Source organism: Ylistrum balloti, unplaced genomic scaffold (assembly GCF_031769215.1).
Source record: "Ylistrum balloti isolate Yb309-2 unplaced genomic scaffold, AGI_CSIRO_Ybal_v1 Utg370810, whole genome shotgun sequence".
Lineage (NCBI taxonomy): Eukaryota > Metazoa > Mollusca > Bivalvia > Pectinida > Pectinidae > Ylistrum > Ylistrum balloti.
Genome location: NW_026782469.1, coordinates 153,108 through 176,553, shown reverse-complemented (window position 1 = coordinate 176,553; position 23,446 = coordinate 153,108).

Here is a 23,446-nt window from a genome sequence, read left to right as displayed (position 1 = left end):
TTTCCAGCCGATCTCTTGAAAAGCTTTGTGTTTTTTTATTCGTCAAAACTTTGGAATTGTTTTCATCTCCAACATTGTGACTGGACTTTTTTGAGAGATTCAATGATGAACTTGTTCTCGTAAATGGATATTTTGTTTGTCAGATATTGTCAATGGTGAGTCATTGCCAGTTCTATACAAAGTGAAATTAATAAAATATCGTGAACTTAATTGATATTATATTAGTTTACTTGTATAATAGGGTTCCACGTCTGGTGCATTGCGTCCATTTATTAGGATTTTTTTTAAAACGACATAAAATTATATGTACATGACATAGGAGTTACCTCCCTTCCTTTGTGAACGACCACGGTACCACTAAACGTGGTAATGTTGGAAGCATTCTAGACCTTAAAACAACAGGACACTTGCTTTATTGGTAAGTTTTATTTCATAAGTGAAGTTAAAATGAGATTTAGAAGATACTGGATTTGGCAATCTAAAAAGGAATATATGTGTAATTGTTCATGATTAGATACACTTCTGCCATGGAAGTATGTAAATATATATATATTACCTTACCTGTCTTAAATGCCATTCACATTCAATCAATCTAACTAATTCGTTGTACCTGTCTATGACGGTCACCAGAAATAATAATCAATAATAAATTAAGCTCTACATAACGACAGGCATCTATAAAGGATATTGGTTTTAAGGTCCAATATGAAAAAAATATTAACCTTTATGTAGCGGTCACCTGCCTACAACGACCACTTTGCTACATTGGATGAACTTAATACACAGGATTGACTGTGTCAACTATTTTGCATATACACATTTTCGTACAGTTTAGATGGAGTAAGTCTTACATACAACAGTCTACCGTACAAAGAGAAATACAGGTCCAACGGGCCTCTTGTGAAGAATATTGACCGTTACTTCTTCTACATACATTGTAATGTTACATGTGCATGCATGCATTGATAGATATCATATCTAAATAAAGTCTTTGAATGTGATCGCTGAATATCTTTTATTTAAAACGCTCGCGACACATTTCATATAAGAGTGAGAGTCGGTTAGATAGCGAATCCGATTATTCATATCTTAATTATGTGGGTTTTTTTTACAAATCCCATTTAATGAATACACGAGGCATAACATCTTATACATTATAAAGACACGGATTACTACAATGATTAAAACATATTTTACAGCACCGAGACAGATCATTTCAACGTTTATGAATCGAGTTTCCTAACTTTCCAAACCGTGTTTGATTTATCTGTGAAATGGCGTCCAATATCAGCCTTTATTGTATTCAATATTGGTAGTGTAGATATATTTCTGTAACTCGTCTAGACGGACGTAAGTCAAAGTTTACCTGTATATGAATTATGTCATAAACTGCGTGGGACGTATGTCTATATATAAATGAAGTTTAAGTATGATCACGTTATTTATGAACGTACGTAACATCGAATAGATATGTAAGTATACATGTACAGAAGTTATGTACCACAGGTAGAGAGTTTAACTAGCGTTTTCTCAAACACCTGTACACCAACATAAAGGAAGTTCACTCGGCGTATAGTTTACAGATGTCACAAATTAGATCACCTGGAAATTTTTTTCTCAATAAGAAAGTGGGATTTTCTTGCTCTCTATGTGTAGTCAACTACTTCTTTTCACACATGTCGTTATTTACATGACTTCAGAAATATTTAAACTTGAGATAGCACATGGACTACCTGATATTACGAGGTGTACGATTTGAAGTGGTTTAGCATGTTGACTTAAAACGATTGTATTGAGGATGTGTTGTAATCACCTCCTATGTAATTTGTATGCTTATCAACTTTGCCACTCAGTCTGCCCCGTTCCATACACACACTTTTTCCTGTAGTCTCTGCTACAGTTTTCTGTACTCTTGACAATGTTTCCTGTACCTCTTATCTTACGCATTGAACTCAGCATCCTTTCATCTATCACTGTAACCTTAACAATGTACCCTCCACCACTAACCCCCCTACCCCTTTCTTATGCCACGTACACTGTTCCCACTAACCACTACCCCCTAACCGTTTACCCTGTACACCTTAACTTGTACCCTCCACCACTTACCCCCTGCCCGTTTCTTTAACACGTACACTGTTCCCACTAACCACTACCCCCTAACCGTTTACCCTGTGCCCCTTAACTTGTACCCTGCATCACCTACCCCCTACCTCTTCCTCTGTATCCCTTACAATGCACCCACGGATCTCTTACCTTAACTCTGTGCACCTTACCGTAAGATCCATGTACATTTTTCCTATTATGCTCTACCCCTTCCACATTTTACGTTTTTTTTTCTTAGAATATATACGGTATTGTGTTTTTTTTTTATTTAAATAGTTATGTATGCTACGGTTGATTTAACTCTTAAATTAAACAGAGAATAAGATATCAAAAAATTATCTGGGAAAATCCTTATCTTCAGACCTTAATGATCACATACGTTTTTAATTGAAAAAAATTAAAGATGCTATGTACAGATATTGTCAAAAGATATGTCTTTTGTCAAATCTGCTGTGCCGAGTAGTAATGTTTGCTCATCCAGTTAAAAAAATTCCACTGGTCAGCGATTTTCTGTTATTTATACTGAATTTGTAACCTGGTTACCTGATCGATATCGATTATAAGAGTTTAAATATATATCTAAAAATTGGTCGCAGACTCAAAGAATCAGAAATTAACTTTATTTCAGGCGAATGGTTCGATATTTACCGTTTAACAATGTGTTACAATTATATTGTGATCATTTACAACTTTAACAAAATTATTTAAATTTAGTTATATTTTATGACAATAATAAGAAGATATTTTCATCTTTTAACTTAATCCTTTAAGGGTAAAATCTGAATGTATAGAGCCAGATCATATCAATTAACCCTCGGTCCACCAACCAACCACTCCCCCCTCCCCGTTAGACGTTGATACAACTCACTATTCAAATACTCGGGTCAGACGCACTATACTAAAAAAATATATTTCTCTTTACGTCATTTAAACAACATGAACCTATTAGATACACCATACAGGCACATTATATAGATAGTCATTATTGAACATTTATATTTAAACGCTTAAACTTCAAAGGCCGGTCCTTTTCATGTGAAATAATAAACCCCTTCGCAATTCTGGACAATAAAATTTTTCTATCTGATATATTTTTTGTGTAAAAACGGTGTCGAATTTTGAGAAAGATCATAAATAAAATGGTTTGGTTTGGTGTTTGTTGTATCGTAAAACATTTTTTCCGTTTCTTTTTTAACATAGGTAATTTATATCTTCCAAAAATTGCACGTCCCCGTCGATAGCTAATGAAGTGAAAGATTTGGCTCTAGCGCAGGTGTAAGGGGAGCTGTAACAGTTATTGAGATTGAATTCTAAAGTTTGTGTTTTCACAGCGAAAGAGGGCCGAGTACTGTTACGTCTGGATTCGCAATTTGTGGTAAAATTATACTTCAGACCTTAATTTATCGATGTCATTACTTTCAGAATTCTTCAGCAGTGAAAAATGACGTCTCGATACTAGTAATGTTTAATTGTTTACAAATACCGGACTCCGATGAAATCGCAGATTGAATTACGTCTACCTTTCGTTTAGTATTTGGAAACTAATAATTATTTTTTTAAAACATAGCATGCCAATTGAACAGTGTTAACTTGTGAGCAAGGCAATTTCATGACCAGAAATACAATAAAGAATGAAAATATTTCAGTTTTAATCGATTGGAGTTGCCTCTTTGTTCCATATCTGAGATTGTTGAATGTAATGTGTTAAATCGTGTCCATGTTTAAAAGAGGACTTATAATATAGTCTTTTTCTGTTATAAAATCTTTATTGTCTTTATGTAAATAAAATATTTTGAAATTGAAGTTGGAAGTGAACCTATCCCAAACTTTCTTTTGTATCATATACTCTGTAAGATTTCACTTTTTGTACTGGTAGAATGAAATTTATCAAAATTAGGTCGTTGTGACCAACACTTACAATTTTGAACTAATTTTTTTATAGGATAACACCGTCACGTACAATGTACACTTTATCTCTACCGGGCTTACAAAATTGTGGAAGCATTGTTGAATGACAGAGTGTGGTGTCTATTAGCGTTGACTTAATATAAATGTTTGCTACTAATATATGGCGAATCCCATATTTCACCTTAAGCACTTAATTTCCTAAGGCTATTCATACTGCTCTGGATAGCCTTCGGCGTACCTGCCGCATGATGTTCAGTTTGGTAGCCACCAAAAACAAGGTCATGATGACCTATTTTGAACACTAACTTATAAAAGTAAGGAGCGTGACTAATGTACACGGGATTAGGAATTTTTACGGGAAGATTATTCACTTTATGGGATGTTTTGTACTTTTCAAGTTGATAAAGAAACTACCATATCTGCAAAATTAAGAGGAAAAGTGAGTGAGTGAGGGAAAGTGAGTGAGGATGAGTGTGTGAGGGAAAGTGAGTAGGGGTGAGTGTGTGAGGGAAAGTGAGTGTGTGAGGGAAAGTGAGTGAGGATGAGTGTGTGAGGGAAAGTGTGTGAGGATGAGTGTGTGAGGGAAAGTGAGTGAGGATGAGTGTGTGGGAAAGTGTGTGAGGATGAGTGTGTGAGGGAAAGAGAGTGAGGGAAAGTGAGTGAGGTTGAGTGTGTGAGGGAAAGTGAGTGTGGTTGAGTGTGTGAGGTAAAGTGTGTGAGGGAAAGTGAGTTAGGGTGAGGGAAAGTGAGTGAGGGTGAGGGAAAATGAGTGAGGATGAGTGGGTGAGGGAAAGTGTGTGAGGATGAGTGAGTGAGGGAAAGTGAGTGTGTGAGAGAAACTGTGTGAGGGAAAGTGAGTGAGGATGAGTGTGTGAGGGAAAATGAGTGAGGTTGAATGTGTGAGGGAAAGTGAGGATGAGTGTGTGAGGGAAAGTGAGTGAGGTTGATTGTGTGAGGAAAAGTGAGTGAGGGTGAGTGTGTGAGGGAAAGTGTGAGGGAAAGTGAGTGAGGTTGAGTGTGTGAGGGAAAGTGATTGAGGATGAGTGTGTGAGGAAAGTGAGTGAGGTTGAGTGTGTGAGGGAAAGTGTGAGGGAAAGTGAGTGAGGTTGAGTGTGTGAGGGAAAGTGATTGAGGATGAGTGTGTGAGGAAAGTGAGTGAGGTTGAGTGTGTGAGGGAAAGTGAGTGAGGATGAGTGTGTGAGGGAAAATGAGTGAGGTTGAATGTGTGAGGGAAAGTGAGTGAGGTTGAGTGTGTGAGGGAAAGTGATTGAGGATGAGTGTGTGAGGAAAGTGAGTGAGGTTGAGTGTGTGAGGGAAAGTGAGTGAGGATGAGTGTGTGAGGGAAAATGAGTGAGGTTGAATGTGTGAGGGAAAGTGAGGATGAGTGTGTGAGGGAAAGTGAGTGAGGTTGATTGTGTGAGGAAAAGTGAGTGAGGGTGAGTGTGTGAGGGAAAGTGAGTGAAGGATGAGTGTGTGAGGAATAATGAGTGAAGGATGAGTGTGTGAGGAATAATGAGTGTGAGGAATAAGGAGTGAAGGATGAGTGAGGTTGATTGTGTGAGGGAAAGTGAGTGAGGGTGAGTGTGTGAGGGAAAGTGAGTGAAGGATGAGTGTGTGAGGAATAATGAGTGAAGGATGAGTGTGTGAGGAATAATGAGTGAAGGATGAGTGTGTGAGGAATAATGAGTGAAGGATGAGTGTGTGAAGAATAATGAGTGAAGGATGATTGTGTGAGGAATAATGAGTGAAGGATGATTGGGTGAGGAATAATGAGTGAAGGATGAGTGTGTGAGGAATAATGAGTGAAGGATGAGTGTGTGAGGAATAATGAGTGTGTGAGGAATAATGAGTGAAGGATGAGTGTGTGAAGAATAATGATTGTGTGAGGAATAATGAGTGAAGGATGAATGTGTGAGGAATAATGAGTGAAGGATGAGTGTTTGAGGAATAATGAGTGAAGGATGATTGGGTGAGGAATAATGAGTGAAGGATGAGTGTGTGAGGAATAATGAGTGAAGGATGAATGTGTGAGGAATAATGAGTGAAGGATGAGTGTTTGAGGAATAATGAGTGAAGGATGAGTGTGTGAAGAATAATGATTGTGTGAGGAATAATGAGTGAAGGATGAGTGTGTGAGGAATAATGAGTGAAGGATGAGTGTGTGAAGAATAATGAGTGAAGGATGAGTGTGTGAAGAATAATGAGTGAAGGATGAGTGTGTGAGGAATAATGAGTGAAGGATGAGTGTGTGAAGAATAATGAGTGAAGGATGAGTGTGTGAAGAATAATGAGTGAAGGATGAGTGTGTGAGGATGAGAGTTTGACTGAGAAAGGGATGGAGTGGTAAGAGAGGAATTTACTAAACGAAGTTCAAACCATGCAAACACTAGGAAAAGAATAATTACATATACAAATGTACTCCATAGAAATAAGAAGGATAACATTTCAGTTATGTTGTTCTTTTCGTGTTTTGAGGGAGAGAGAGGGGGGAGATGGGGGAGAAAAAATTGTCTTTTCTCTTCCCATGTTTTCTTCAATGTACTTTTAAGTTAAAATGAGAATTCGAAAACGAGGACTTAATTTGTTATCAAGCAACAGGGGGCGCCACATGTCGACAACCATCGACGGGCGTGTCATCACACAACGGACATATATATCTGTTCATCAATCCGAGGTGTTTTTCAGCCGCGTTGTCTCGTGTCACCCACACCTCATGACACTGATTAAATCTTTTGTAATGAAATAACTTTTTGTCCGAGTGTCTTGTGCTACTATAACGACCATCTGTGATTTCTTAATTGAATTATTATCATCTTTAAAGTGACCGTCGCATTGACATGATTTCCGTCTTCTCGACAATAACGTTTGTGATGAGGTTTCTGTTATTGTAGTATAAACTGTCTATTTAAACTCCATTGTGTGAATAAGGTCTCTATCAATGGTCCTTCCTTTGTTAAATTACCGAACTATACCCTCCACTTAAGATGGAGGTAGCCCCGGAATCGCTCCCCGCATTTCTGCCAATTCACATGTGGACGATATTCCGAACGATGAGATTCGGTACACCGTACGCGATGTTGACAATTTTACGTATGTGTATGGCACCAAATTGCAACAGCAAAATACATTATTATCCTGAACATTAAATGTCTATCAACCGCGGTATCAGTTTTCATTTCATTACGGGCATTCTTGATGTGAAAAAATATCAGCCATCGTTTTCATTTCACATAATGCATGTTTACTCTTCGAGGTCAAGGTCATATTTTATTAAAAGAAACAAGAACGTAAACGATGCTTCTATTTCGGGTTCATTTTGTAATGATAGCGATAGAAAGCGATAACGATGTTTTTATTTCTTAGTTCTTACGTCTGCTTGTTTTTTGTTGTTATTTTTTCGCCTCCTCTACTATCAGAGATATTTTGAGTTGGGGGTCTCCCTGCTGTACAGCTGATGATTACCTCTCTGAATAGCATATGGAATGTCCTCCGGTTGTCACCACAGCTGATATATGGTAAAAAGTCTTTGCTGAAAAAAACAACCACATCAGCTTTGGACGGTCTCTCTCTCAGCTTTATATGTAATATAAACCAATTCATGACCTCATACATCGGATCTTTACCTACACATTTATTGTTTGTTGTATTTAAGGAAAAATATATTCATTGGCGACATCTAACGAAACCATATACAGTCGAGAGAAAAAGAAATTTACAGAACCGTGAATGTTTTAAAAAGATGTATCCAAAAAAGTTTCCCCCAACTCTTGAAAAAATGACTTTAACTTTCTCTTACTAAGAGATACTTCAGTAAATCCTCAAAGCATGTTACCTATGAAGAAGGTTAACTGATCTAGTTCTAATTAAAAACGTCAACATATGCTATAGCCACCTGTCCTTTATGACCGTCTTTCATATCATTAACGAGACGTGGAAGCCCATTCCGAGGACAGCTCTAGCATTTAGTAATCCGTGCAAGGTAGTCACACATGTACTAATTAGGTTCATATCTGGTAACATTGCAGGCCTTGTGCGTATTACTTCTTGTTAAAAATTGTCTTGCACTAAGCTGGCACTGGGTGGTATAGCATTGTCATCAATTAGGATTGGGCAATCTGCCAATGGATGAGCATTGAGATCTGATCATTGGGGGTCGGTCCATTTAAAGTTCCATCAAGGACATGCAAACATTCGCAAAATGTAACACCTCCACCGTCTATCCTATTCCAGGAGTTACTGTCTATGCAGATCGTAACCATTTCCGGTTTGACTCCGACGCTTCATTAACCGCGAAATAACAGACTGGCTGGTATCAAAACGTGCAGGTACTTGCCTGTATTTCAAACCACCTGAAATCACTCGAGAAATTTGCCTTCTTTCAGCATGTGTCAGTTTTTATGCTCCCGGATGAAATGAACGGAGTTATATTGTTTGTCTGTCTGTTTGTTTTCTGTTGTCAACTTTAACCTTGCCCATAACCATTACCTTAGAAGAAGTATGGCTTTTATATTTGGCATGTGTGTTCCATATGACAAGACCTTGTCGGTGGTATCATTCGACCTTGACCGTGACCTTTGACTATTTTACAAACACATTCATTTTGTTTCAGCTCGTGTATGATTTATCGTCGTGTGTATCGCTTGGTGACATACGGCACCGAACACCAAAGCAGACTCTGCAAGGAACACGACAAGGTTTAATTTTATAAATTGAACATTCTGTTGGATTAAGTCTTCATACTGAAATCGATGGTTCCTACCATATGGCAAAGTATATGTATAAGTATAGTAGTGCAGCACGCAGTGGTCATCCATCAAAATATTGACCACGCTTAAATTATCACAACATTTCAGTTTTTCTTATCATCGAAAGTAAAAATCCTTAAATTCAGAAACTTCAAACACTTCATTATTCATATATAAAAATATACTGACAAAAATGTCCTAAATTTCAAAATTCTTAAAGCGATTTTGGATATTTGCATCCTCGATACTCGTGTCATGACAAAATTGAAGGAACGAGCAATTTGATTGGTCTAGATCGGGTTTCAGTGGAAAAAAACTGACCAATCACAGGCTGATGCACTCCTCTGAAGATTGGAAAGAAGCGACACCCAACTTCAAAGTCTACAACATAACTTGGATATTCGTTTAATGCACATCAAAGGCTCCAATTTTCGCTCTACTTTTCGCAATGATATGTTCCAGAAGTTCAGAGGAAGTGAGCGTAACCCCTGTAGTATCGAGGATAGTGTATATGTTGATATGTCAGGTTTTTGTCCAAACATCATAGGATTTGAAACGCGTCACAATGTTATGATCTTTCGAATGATCATGACTATACACACATATATTTAACTTTGAAGATTTCAATAACCTTCAGGTTATCTATAAGATGTATTTAAACCCCCTGTAAGAATACACAGTATCTTTATCATCCGATTTACCCGTGGAGGGGTTTGGATGGTACTTGTACTGAAAAAAAAGCACGAGGGGGATTTTGTGATAAAAAAAACACTGATTCGAGATAAATTCTGACGTCATTTAACGTGTAAGCATGGTATAATTTGTATCATGTACCTGGATAATACATAGGATTTTGAGTTAGGAAGTGCAGTATACTATGACATGTCTAATGAAGATTAGCAACTTGAAGGTTTTTGTATGAAATTCTCATACACTATTAACCAATTCATTACAATTAATTCTGCCCTATACCTTACTTGTGCAAAATAGTTTTTTTTTACATTTAAGCTGTTCTTGTTTACATGTTGACTGTATGCTAAATTTGAGATTATATTCATGAATTAGATTGTAAAGAGAATGCAAAAGCGCTCCTTCTAACCATGAAAAAGGGAGAGGGGAGACGGAGGAGGAGGGGGAGACGGAGGGGGAGGGGGGACGGAGAGAGGGGAGGGGAGGGGGGACGGAGGAGGAGGGGGAGACGGAGGAGGAGGGGGAGACGGAGGGGGAGGGGGGACGGAGGGGGAGGGGAGACAGAGGGGGAGAGGGGAGACGGAGGAGGAGGGGGAGACGGAGGAGGAGGGGGAGACGGAGGAGGAGGGGGGACGGAGGGGGAGACAGAGGGGGAGAGGGGAGGGGGAGACGGAGGGGAGGGGGAGACGGAGGGGGGACGGAGGGGATAGGGGGAGGAGGAGAGGGGGACAGAGAGGGAGGGGGAGGGGAGGGGAGAGGGGGAGAGGGGAGAGAGGGGAGGGGAGAGTGGAGACGGAGGGGAGAGTGGAGACGGAGGGGGAGACAGAGGGGGAGGGGGGAGACGGAGGGGAGACGGAGGAGGGGGGGAGAGGGGAGGCGGAGGGGGAGGGGGAGACCGAGGGGGAGACGGAGGGGGTGGGGGAGACCGAGGGGGAGGGGGGAGGGTGATTTTGTTTGTTGATGTTACGTGAATCCTCTGTCTGTGTAATGTCTTGTTGCATGTGATGACGTTTTTTGTTTACTTTCATGTCAAAATGTAATTATCTCACATGTACAGGTAAAAATCATTACTACCATCTGCACAGCCGGATGTGTACTACGCCTGTGTTATGTTGAACGCGACGTCTTTACATATATAATGATATACATTGTGTCTCAATCAGCCACGATTAAGGTAAACGTGTCATTAATTTAAGATCCAGAGTAAAATTTCGTCTCGGTATTATAGACCACTATTAAAAAGATTTCTAAATTGTATCAGAAAGCTTTAGAACTGCAGTAAAACAGACTCGGATGTCTTCCGTGTTATATGTTATTAAGTCACCATATAGGGATTAAAATACAGGCGTGATTGTTCACAGCAATATGCAAAACGACACTTAAGTTGAATGATAATTTCTGACTGAACAATTCACAACAGAGAATAAAATCACAACATCCGTGGAAAGTAAATTATAAAATTTGCATCAATAGGAATATTGTAGATATTTCAATATATCACCTGACTCATATGATAAAGCATAGTTAGCTTGATATTGTTTTTAACTCTTTTTTTTTAAGTGAAGAAAAAGAATAAACTGCAAAATATATCACTCTATATACACACTTATGTAATATGCTGCTTGTATTTCTCTCTGTCGGTATTTCGCTACCTGTTTAAAATGATTGATTATTTATATGTTCTTGAAAACTGTTGATTTTTATCGTAATTTAAGCTGACATCGTATTTTAGTTATCATCCCCAAGGCCGTCCCTATTCCAGTACAATTGATTAGTGAGATACTCTCTGTGATTTTAAACTAAATACTTCTAAAGTACACGGCCGGATTTCACGGTGAACTGGTAATATCTAGAAACCTGGAGTGACCACTTCAGGACGTCTTAGAGTCCAACTGGTCAAGCGTCGTAATCCCTGCTTTATTAGGACCATGAAATAGATAGTTTATTTTGGCCGTCAATTTCGTGCCGCTTTCGAACAACACCTGAATTTGTTAAATTACCGCACTGGTTCATTTCATAGCTGTGACTGGCAAAGCTGGGAACTGTTGTGGCATAACTGAAAATTTCGAGCAAGGTATGTAATTATTTTTCCTTCGATTTTGCTATGTTGATAAATAATACTTACGATAAGTTCGATTTTTTATGGTGGCTGATTCGGGACATCTTAATATCGCTTCGTTTAATGGGAAGCGAGATTGCGATATTACGATAGAGCGATGCGATACTACGATAGCACGATGTGATACTACGATAGCACGATATCGTGGTATCGCATCGCGCTATCGTGATATCGCAATATCGCTTCCCATGAAGCGAAGCGATATTACGATGTCCCGAATCAGCCATCATAAGTTTTAGATAATTGATTGAGTACTATTCTCTTAAACTCCTTGTGAACATATGAATTTCATCCAACGATAACATTCAAAGCAAATCAGATGAATCAAGTTTAAACAAATGATAATTTTAGAATGAGAAATTCATTTTACCCGATGAAATGGCAGTAACTTCAGGTGAAATTGAAAATTTTACTTTCGGGAGGAGGTGGGAAGTGGGGTCACATGACGTCACTTTGGATTTGTCCTCTATGTAGAAAGTTAAGATAAAAGATGGTTTCCAAATACATTACAGAATAAAAAGTACGTTTTCATTCGGATATTGTAAGATTGCACGCTACGGTGACACTTTCTTTTCCGGATATTGTAAGGTATTTAATAGTGCATTATACCCCTTTTATCAGGAAACTGGAAGATGCAGGATTAACTTTTCAAGTAATCCGAATAATGAAAAAAGTATGATAAACTGTTTTGTCCGGAAACTGAAAGTTGCATGATAAACTCTCTTGTTCGGATACTGAAAGTTGTATTATAAACTCTCTTGTCCGGATACTGAAAGACGCACGGTAAACATTCTTGTCCGGATGCTGCAAGTTGGAAGATCGACATTTTTTAATCTGAACACTGAAAGATGTATGATAACCTTCTTTTCCGGATATTACAAGATACATGATACACTGATGTATAATACATTACACACTTTTATCCGGAATTCGTAATGCATAGAGAACATTTCTGCTTGATCCTTTTATCCGGATCCTGTACAGGTAAGATACAGTAACATACACTTATGTGAATGTTGTATTCCCTAAAGCTTTAGAAATCAAATTTACTATTTGTTGGTGTTTCATTGTACATTATGTATAATGTATATTATAAGGATGAACATTCAATGATATCTTCACATTAAAATCTGATAGTTTTGGCACGAGAATATTTTACCGATGGCTCAAAGTTTCTGGTTTGTAAAAGATGACAACTGTATTCAGGATTCGGCTTGAAGAGTTTCTCTGTCCTATACATTGTATGTATATTGGATGTCCAGTGTATTTAAATTCATACCTGGATTTAGTGTCAGAAATATGTTCATTGTTGTCAGTGTCCAGATCGTTCTTGATGATAATATAATCTATATAAAATCTTGGAATTAAATCGTCACTTTGGTTTCATTACACAAAGAAATATGTGCATGTGTCAAAGCCACTACACAAACATATGAATGAAAAGGTGTGTTTTCAGTTTGCTTTGTGGTTCATCGGATAAAATACAGTTAGACAGAGCTTTAAAACATCTCGCGGGGATTCCGTTTTAATCTAAGTCTTACGATAAGCTGGTCATCTGGACATAGTGTAGTCATTTTGACCCAAATCACGTAATACCCTGTCCACCTGCAGGTCGAGATTGGAAGGTCAAACAACAATATTGTTCTGGGCTTTGAATTTGAACGTATGATATATGCAAACAAATTTACATAAGGGATAAGACACGGGTTGCAAACGCGCTTGTTTTGATTACAATATGAATGTTTGAATATCAGCAGAAATCGATGAATATAGCAATTAATGAATAATATAGAATTGCTGAATAACGGACCTGTTAACTTATGAATAATCTAATAATATATTTGAAATTGAAACCAGTAATAATTCATTCATCGATTCCGTAAATAACTGAGTGTTTCGCCGCTCGAATCAACAGTTAAATATTTGCTAATTATACAGGAAAAAATTCTTACTTTATATGCTCTATCACGTTAAAAGTACTTATAATAAAAAACTTCTTATTTCTTCAATAGTGGGATGAAGTGACACAGATTATCTTACTTTTCAAAAACTAGATTTTGCACGTGTATCTCTAATCTGAAAATCGTCGTTACATCACCGAAATGGAATATTCAACATTTACATCGTGTCTTTTTTTAGAATCAGATCAATAAAATTACATCACTTTTTTATTTGTGATTTTACACATGTTGTCCTATTTTTATTTCACATTGATTAAGCAAAGCTTACATGATTTTTTTTGTCTCACAAGCACGCGTTTGTCATCCTACACTACTTATAAACAAGTGTACAATGTATGCGACAAAGCCATCGAGACGACTTGAAAAGGTATTAACCGCGCATATTTTTTTTTTATCATTGTCAGACACATACATCTGTAATATCTAATGGTCGATATTTTGTAGCGTAAATCAATTAAAAGTATCGTTAAATCGCCGAAATGTCCTGAACCATTTCTACCTCCTACCCAATGTCGTACCCTACTTCATTACTGTGATCCATTGAATTGCTCTCGGTCAATACAGTATTGTGTCGAAAAAGATCAGTATCTTTTAATCCTCTTTGTTATTGAAGCGATATATTTAGAACACTTATCCTCTCCGAGTTGAATTCACCCACATACGATGCCACGGGTTCTTAACAGATTTCTTGCTCGGTATCATCATGACACGGTTCTTTTTAAAAGTAAATGTAAGCCTAATATAGTATGCTGTATACTTTGGAATGTGTGACATTTCACGATATGGCCTCACGTTTTACCTTACCTACTTGTGTAAAAGCGTAACTTACATCCCTATTCAAATACAAAGTAACAATTTATGTCCCTGTGTAAATATAAACTTCGTTTCTAATTGAATATGACATCTTGACATACGATGATCTGTATGTTAGATACTGTAAACTTGTTTTTTCTGCATCCATGGTTTTTATCTACGGATGAGTGATATACTTATCATAGTGTACATCAGATAAAGAGTACTTTGGAATAAAGACAACATTATTTCAATCCACGGGTTTAAATTGTTGGATTTTGTTACTTCGAGGCTCTGTCGAGATCAGGCTACATAAAATCTCATCCCATTGCAAAAACATGTTCTTTTATTCAATAAATAAATACGTTTTTCGCCTGGTACTTGAATGTATGTTTATTTGTTTGTTGAATTCATCGTACCATGAACAACCAGGATCATTTTAATGCGGAGTTTTCTTGTAATAGCTGGTGGCTACCTCACTGAACAACATACTGGAGGCCCGTCCCACGCCATCCAGAGGAATGGGGATGATTGTGTTGTCCTGCGAAACACAAAAGCCAAGGATAGAGAACATTGAACCACGCACCGTGCATGTAGGCTAACACTCTAACCGACCTTACGCTTGAATGAAACATGAGGTTCGGCACGTGAAGCTTCAAGTCTAAATAGATAAAGCGTTGAAAGAAACCCGATTCCTCTTCATTTGTTTGACTAAAAGTGTGTGATCATACTCAAATGAAATAATGGAGATAATTGACAAATTACATTTGATTTGAGAAAGGGTTTGATCTGAATTTTTTAAAAACACAGGGGTGTAATAATGTATTGTTATGCTTGGTCACATTGACCGCCATTGCTGGTGGTTATCATCATAGTTTGTACATGTAACTCCACGGCGTACAAAGAGACTAGGTTCGTCAGGTACGGGTGCTGGCTGTGTCGCTGAGCATGTAATTTCCAAACGATTATCGAAGTCTACCCAGCCGTGTAAAGAACTAAGCACAATTGCGATATAATCATTTAATTTTTCAAAAAATCACAATGAAAAAACATGTTTATTCAGAGAAAATGATAACAGGTCTTTCATGCACGCAAAATGAGTGACATAAGCGGAAGTTTAATAAAAGTCTAATTACTTTATTTATATCTTTTGTATTGATTACTATGTCATTACATTTTGACTGACTGTGTTGGGTTTCAATCTGAAATGAAAAAAAAAAAAAAAAACCCGACAGCCCTCCCCACCCCATCCATAATAAATATTAACTGTTATTGACCCAGGTTTGAGATAGATTTGGCCTCAGAAACCAGACACCTTGTGATATAATTTCAACACATACATTAAAACATGTTTTACTTGAAATAATTAAAATGACAATTTACACAAAATTATGACATTTTAAAAACTCTCTTTCCCGCCAACATCCGACCTATGGTATCATGCTGTTGACAGTATAGTATAATACAATATTGATAGATATGGGTGAAAATACATTTCATTTACCATACAAGAATCCAAAATTTACATTAAATATTATTATTACATTCATTATTCAAATAAATTTGCATGACATCACATAGTTATTATGATAAAAGAAAGTATATATCCTTATTTGTAATAGATAAAAAATTAACTTGTTTGTCATTGGTTGTATACATGTCACGAAATCAGACCTGAATTCCACAATATAACAAACTGTATACTAATAAACTTTAAAGAACTATGGGAATATGGAGTGTCTATGAAAAAAAATGTCATTTACAGCGTTATGAACGTCATGACAGTTTAATAACTTTATTTACATTTTCTACTCATTTTGCCAAGTCATGTTATATATTCGAACTCGTAATATATAACAGTTTAAATGAAAAAAAAAAGTTACAATCAGCTTGATCCATTGGGTGGAACAGCTACCGTCAGCGTAAGTCGTTAGAAAGAACAGCCATTTTAAAATTACTTACTCGTTTACTCGTGATTAATGGTCACGTGTCATGTCATCTGACGTGCATGTACTGTCTGGTTAACGCAGCTTCTGCGCTGCTAGTAAATGTGAATACATTAGAATAAATGCATGGGCGTTTGTTGGTTTTTAACTTATAAAAATTTTAATGCGCGCTGTCATACTGACAAAAACTACACTAGATACAGTCTGAATTTTATCTTTATTTGATGTTATTTATCATGACTGAAAAATGTCATTTATAGAGTTATATAGGCATTAAAGTCGACGTTAGTTTACAGTAAGTACCTTAAAGGTACTGAACAACAGACGGTAATTACTCTAATTTCATCGCTACCTCATATATCATAGCGACTTAAAACGTCATCGCTTCATATGCGGAAAAGAATTAAGAGAAAAATATTGTCATTATAAAAGTGCGGAGATGTACACCATCTTTGCTGCGGATCTTGGATTTTTTTATGTGCTGGAGCAAATTCCGAGATATATCCAGTCACTGCTACAGATTTAGATCCTTGTTTTTTTGTGCACTAGCGGATTCATTTTTATCTAAATATCTGTGTGTTCATGTGTGGGAGAAGGTTCTATGAAAAGTTCAATTTCTTGCTATATGTGCGGGAATATATTCTGAAATAGATTCCTGTCATTCCTGTATGTGCGGGAAAATATCCTGAGATAGATCCTGTCCTTGCTATTTGAGCGGGAACAAATCATGAGGAAGATTCTGTCCTTGCTATTGTGCGGGAACATATCCTAAGATAGAATCCTGTCCTCGATATATGTGCGGGAACATCCTCAGATAGATTCCTGTCTTTGCTATTGTGTGGGAAAGATTATGTCCTTACTGTATGTGCGGGAACATATCCTAAGATAGATATTTGTCCTCGATATATGTGCTGGAAGATTCCGGTCCTTCCTGTCTGTGAGGGAAGATATCCTTACATAGATCCCTGTCCTTGCTATATGTGCGGGAAAATATCCTGAGATAGATTCCTGTCCTTGCTGTATGTGCGGGAAAATATCCTGAGATAGATTCCTGTCCTTGCTGTATGTGCGGGAACATATCCTGAGATAGATTCCTGTCCTTGCTGTATGTGCGGGAACATATCATGAGAAAGATTCTTGTACTTGCTATTTCAGCGGGAACATATCCTGAGATAGATTCCTGTCCTTGCTGTATGTGCGGGAACATATCCTGAGATAGATGCATGTACTTGCTATATGTCGGAGACAAAATTCCGTCATTGCTATATACGTACATAGTCACACATGTAAGTGGGAAAACCGACTCTGTAATAGATACATTTTATTGCTAAATATTGTATGTACGGGAGTGCTAGATCCTCGTTCAATGTACAGAAAAGGCCTTGTACAATAGTAGTTTTTGAGCGATGTTCGGAATCGTGTAGTGGTATATTTCTACAGTTGTCATGGTAACGGTAACCTGTATACATGGTGAGAATTACGTATCCGATCATCTTTTGTCTCAAGAAGTGAACGATGAATCCCTTACTGTCATCGAGTGGCAATCAGAACTTTTATCTTTAACATCTCCGAAATAATTAGGGGCGTTCAATTATCCTACAAATAATTTTGTTTTTTGCTGTTTTTATTGTTTGGTATTTGACTAGGTACAATTTATTTCTTTATATGTAGTTTCCACTTCTGGTGATTTGGCTCCCTATGCAATTTCGTGGCGATATATTTTCGCAAAGCTAACAGGATTTGATCTCCGAACATAATATCAAAATGGTTATTGGCGATATCAACTGTAATACATTGAAGACCCTGACGGCAATTATACATGTGTTAGTTTGTAATCATTATGTTCATAGTAATCTTTATCACTATTTGCAAAACATTTATTGCATGGACACATTCTTGAGTGTTAAGGAAATACACTCAGTATGACAACCTTATGGGTGATATTTTATTCTACAAACGAGATAATTTCCCGTTTGACCTCCAGATCACAAAATTTGAACTACGATACATTATTTGTATTGTTAATAAAGCTGACTGACCACAGGTCAAGGTAACTCTGATTTGAGGTCAGATATCACTGCCTTGTCGGTATGAATGAAGCTCAAGTTTCACGTGATTGACCAATCTGAATGATGACCTCGCGCGATTGGCCATGATATCTGATAATCAGAGACAGGTGATATTCCATACCTACTGACCACACACTGGACGAAGTTGACCAGTGTCTTAATCCAGTCAGCATAATTTTCAGTGGTCGAAAACGACATCAGTTCAGTGAAATATCACATATTCCTCTGAGTGAACATCTGAAAATAATTATATAACAAATAAATAAAACCGGATGATTATTTGTTTTAGGATTGCAGAACGCTCTTAGCCAATCGCAAAAGAGGAATCGCGTTCGAAAAGAAACTACATCGTGGGAAATATGATTGATCGTCCAATCACTGTACACGATGTATAATTTATGCGCCAATCACCGCAAACATAAGAAATACATTTAACCAACCAATCATGGAATGTGAATTATGGTTAAGTGTCGAAAACGACTTCCAATCTCATGTCCTCACGGAAGTAACATTTTAACAATTCGATGACATCTTTCACAGTTGCAACGAAATTCGGAAACGCTAAATCCATATTTTGATGAAGTATATATTTAAAGAGCCAGACCCACTCCTCGACCGATATTATCTTATATGAAAAAAATCATGATTTTCTATTTTTCTCGGGTAGCAAAAGTTCTTACTAACCCTGTAATACTGCAATTTTAAAGTAAATCGCTACCAATCTAACGTAATAGATAGTTAAAAAAATTGAAACGACTCAGAGCTAATTCATAATTATGCCCTCTGTCGCATGCGCAAAGAAGTAAATAAATATGCCGTCTTCCAACATGGCAGAAAGCGTGCGAGGGAAGCGGGGAAGAAAACGTGTTTTGACGGACTCTGAGGCGAAAAGAAGGAAGATGGCGCGAGACCGTGATATATAAAAGGCAAAGATTTATATTGGCGAGCATACGGAGAGATGTAATGCTGTGAAGACCGAACTGAATTTAAAAACAAATCACGAAGTAGCGGGTATTTTGCTCGACAGGTAAGAACTCAATCCACAAATATAAAAATACGGGACAATTAAAGCTCGAATATTTATGCTTGGTTATTTTGTGCATGTGGTTCAAGTGTGTTTGTTGCTTTTCGTGACATATGACGACCTGACAGCTAAAGAAACTAAGACAAATACAGTGTCCTGCAATTAATCGTAGTTTTTCTCGTAATTTGCACGTTTTTGTGTCATATCTAAGCATTGAAAGATGTGATTAATACATACGTTAGGTGATTTCCATACAGGAAATATAGAGTATTGATTGCATTTATCGGTAAAATCTCTTTACAAGCGATGTCACATGGACGTACTTCTCACCTCTTACTCCCTTTTTGTTTTGGTTCCGACCGCTTCTGAACGTATCACGTGACTTTTCCTCATCAATATTTATATCCTGGTGTTGATTAATGAGATAAATTCCGGCACCGATATCTCCGGTACCCTTTCAATTTCAAGTTCGAAAAGTCTTTATTTATATATTATTTAATAGTATACAACAACATTTCCAGTGAGTCTGGCTCTTTAAGTCTGAACTCAGTTGTAGTGTCTGTATCGGTGATGACGTATGCGGATAAATTAATGACGTGGGTGTGCACTTTAACATTTTTAAAGTGATATTCTTCACAAAAAAAACCCCTGAAACTTCAATTAGTCAATAATAGCCGTCAATCTCGTGAGAGTTCACTTTTCGATAGACTTAGAACAACGAATCTCGCGATATTTTGTAATGGCAGACGTGGTCAAAACCTCTTTAATTTTTAATGATTTTCCAAAGCGTTGACACTTTAGTAAGCTACTAGATGAATGGATCATTTTCCTTTCGGTGTAATATTTATAGTTATCTTGGAGTTGTAAATTATGTAAAACATTACCTTATTTAAAAAATTCCGTATTTCTATGGATTAAATTGAGACTAATTTGTGACCTAATATGCTTGCTAAATAAAAAAATGAGTTAATTACAAATATTGATATTGATGTTCGCAAAAAATGTCAAAATTTAAAAAATACGGACAAGAAACGCAAAAGCCTTATAACATGTAAAATTTACGGATAAAAACCCACAGAAAGACACCGTAAACTTTATGCTGTGAAATGGACCACAAGGTTTCCATACTGTGACCACACAATTGTATCTATGTTGACCATACACCACTGTATACCACGTATTTACTTTTAATATCAAGATTACTCTATCTATAGAATCAACGATATCTGATTCCCGCCAAATGTGCCCTAGTTTCGTATAATTTAGTTTCGTATAATTTTGATGTAACACACTCAATCGGAAGGGTCATGCGAAACTCGTTTGACCGGGTATTTGGATACAGACTGTGTAACTGGACTTTGTGACGCCGCATATCTTAACCTGAGTAAATAAATGGAATTCAAAGTTCTGAAAAAATGTACAATTTATTTTGGTCAATGAAACACAATATCCTAACTTTTCTATGACGGGACATTGTTAATGTCAAATTACCATATATACAGATCCTTGTCATAGATAAAATAAAGTTTATGCACTGAACATTTTTGTTCCGATAGAAGGGGGAATTCACAAAGAACGTGAGTGACAGAAAATGTAAAGAAATTCGCCCGTTTTAGTTGTGCATTGCCGAAATAGCAATAATACAATGTTTATTTTTGTTTGTTTGTTTGTTTGTTTGTTTGTTTTCAGACCATAACCATATCTGATTGTGTTGTCCTTCAGTTAGGACATTTGCTAAATCCTAAACATACAACATATAAATGACATCAAGATTTTGTTTTCATCGCCACTGCCAGGAATCGAACCCTGGACTTTTGATTAACTAGAAAATTCTGTCTTGGCTCATAGAACTTTGCATATTATCTTCCTAACTGTCCTGGAAGACCTATTTCTCGATCTTTTCAGCAGTAATAGCGATGCTTTTGGGAGCAGCGCTACGTTGTATTGATTTCTATCAATACTGCCCTCTTCGCTTAGTTGGTTTTGCGATATGTTGTTGGTGACCCCTTTTATACTACTACAACTCTTAAACGGCTGATTCACCCGTTGTCAATATAATATAACCGGATTTGGTGTCCTGTATGCCAAGTGCTTTCTGCTGTTATGTGTTGTAGCACTAAATGCAGTGATGACTTCAGTTTCACACTATCACAAGGTTTCTTTCCTGAATGTATCGCAGTATCTAATAAAACTACGCACCCAACACATAGAATCCTCGGGTGGACCGTCTTTAAATTATCACGGCTGTTAATGAGACGTTAAACGATGATGAAACAACCCTTCCTTTGTATATTTTATGCCTAGCAAACACAAGACACGCTAATCCCTACTTTCATATATAAGTAAATGCCGTTTGAACGTTCCTATAATGAAAGATATACATTCAATTTCCGATACATGGATTTTCTGTGCGTATGAACAAGTATTACTCGTGCCGATACCTTCATTACATGTACAGTAAATATCCATCCGGGCAATAAATGAGTGCAAAATGACACGCAAAGTTATCTGATATTTGAGTGATATGCATACCAGCTTACATACCGTAGACAATAATTATTTATATCCCTATCATATTTCCCGCAGAAAAAGTCACCGTCACCGCACTTTCATGTTCATTGGGCGTTCCGAAGACTTAACTGTACAACAGCGCCGGACAAATACGTATTTGTAACCATAATTTGAAATAAGCATTTCTTGATTTTTTCTCCTCGATGGAAAACAATCAAGGAAGTAAAAGAAGAGGTCTTGCTACCCGGCAAATGCAAGGTACTTCATTATCATTTTGATCTGTAAGAAACTTGATAGCTTAAGAACTTGTATAAGTATGAGGTATGTGATACACGGACACCTGTCCAACGTAAGTGATAGAAATGCATCGACAGGAATAATTACGTGAATTACGCTCAATTCATTAACAATATAATTGACCTTTTCGAACTTTGGGGAAAAGAAGGTTTATGGTAAAGGTGGCAGTGGATGGGCGGATGATGTTTCTCCGTATGATAAATACACAGTGTGACGCAGTTTGATCAGCAGATGTTTAATCCCATACTGTATAAAAATTACATCAGAAATTTAAAAAATATTAAAATGATTGTGCGAGTCCCACGAAATCTGATTCGTTGTCTGTTTCCTTTTTATTCCTATATAGATATATCGGTCATCGTGGATGATAGATGACGTACAGGTCATAAAACACCTTGTATGATGTCGCATCATCGTGCCAAATACAATGAACGCATTAAAAGTAATCGGATGGTTTCGGGGATTCTGATATACGTAATGCGAGTAGACACGCTAAGTTTTTGTATAGATATTACACGTCCTGTCGAGTGGCATAATGAGTAAACTAAAATGAAAAGAGAGCGTCCTCGTCATTTTTTAAATCCTGTTTTATTATCCAGTGATAAAAGACGTATTCAGTTTAAGTATAATTCATTCCCTTCTTGGTGTTGAAAGGTGCCTAAATTTGTCACTTCTATAGTGCAATCGAAGCTATGAAAAGTCTGTTTAGTCTGTCTTTAGTGGCATTTAAAGGCGTATAAAATACTGTATGTCTATCGCGTTTATTTTAGTTTTCAGAAATCGTTGATATCAGGTATTGATCTCTGTATGTGATTTAAATCGAGGTTTCATTATTAAGGAGAAAATGTGATATTTCTCTTTTTTCTGCCTTTTTGTTCAAGCATGGTTCTTCAAAAACTGTTTACGAATCTCAAAGCACAGATCATAGCCTAGTTTATCGAATCAGTTTCATGTGCAATCATATAGAATTAAAAATATTCATAAATCAAAGATTTCTCTTGATAAATAGATCATGTAGTACGTAGTATGTCGTTTTTTATTAGTAAAATGATTACAATGAAATATCTTCACCGTGTCCCCCCCTCCGCCCCCCTCCGCCCCCCCCCCCCCCCTCCGCCCTCATTTTATTACTAATTATTAAATTTGTATTTTTGTCCTAAATCAGTCCACAAAATTTTTATTCTGTCCATCAACAAAGACAAAATCTTCATGGCTGGCTCGTTTTTGTTATGAAGAAATAACAGAGATGGGTTCGGATAATTGTTACCTTTTTAAACGAAG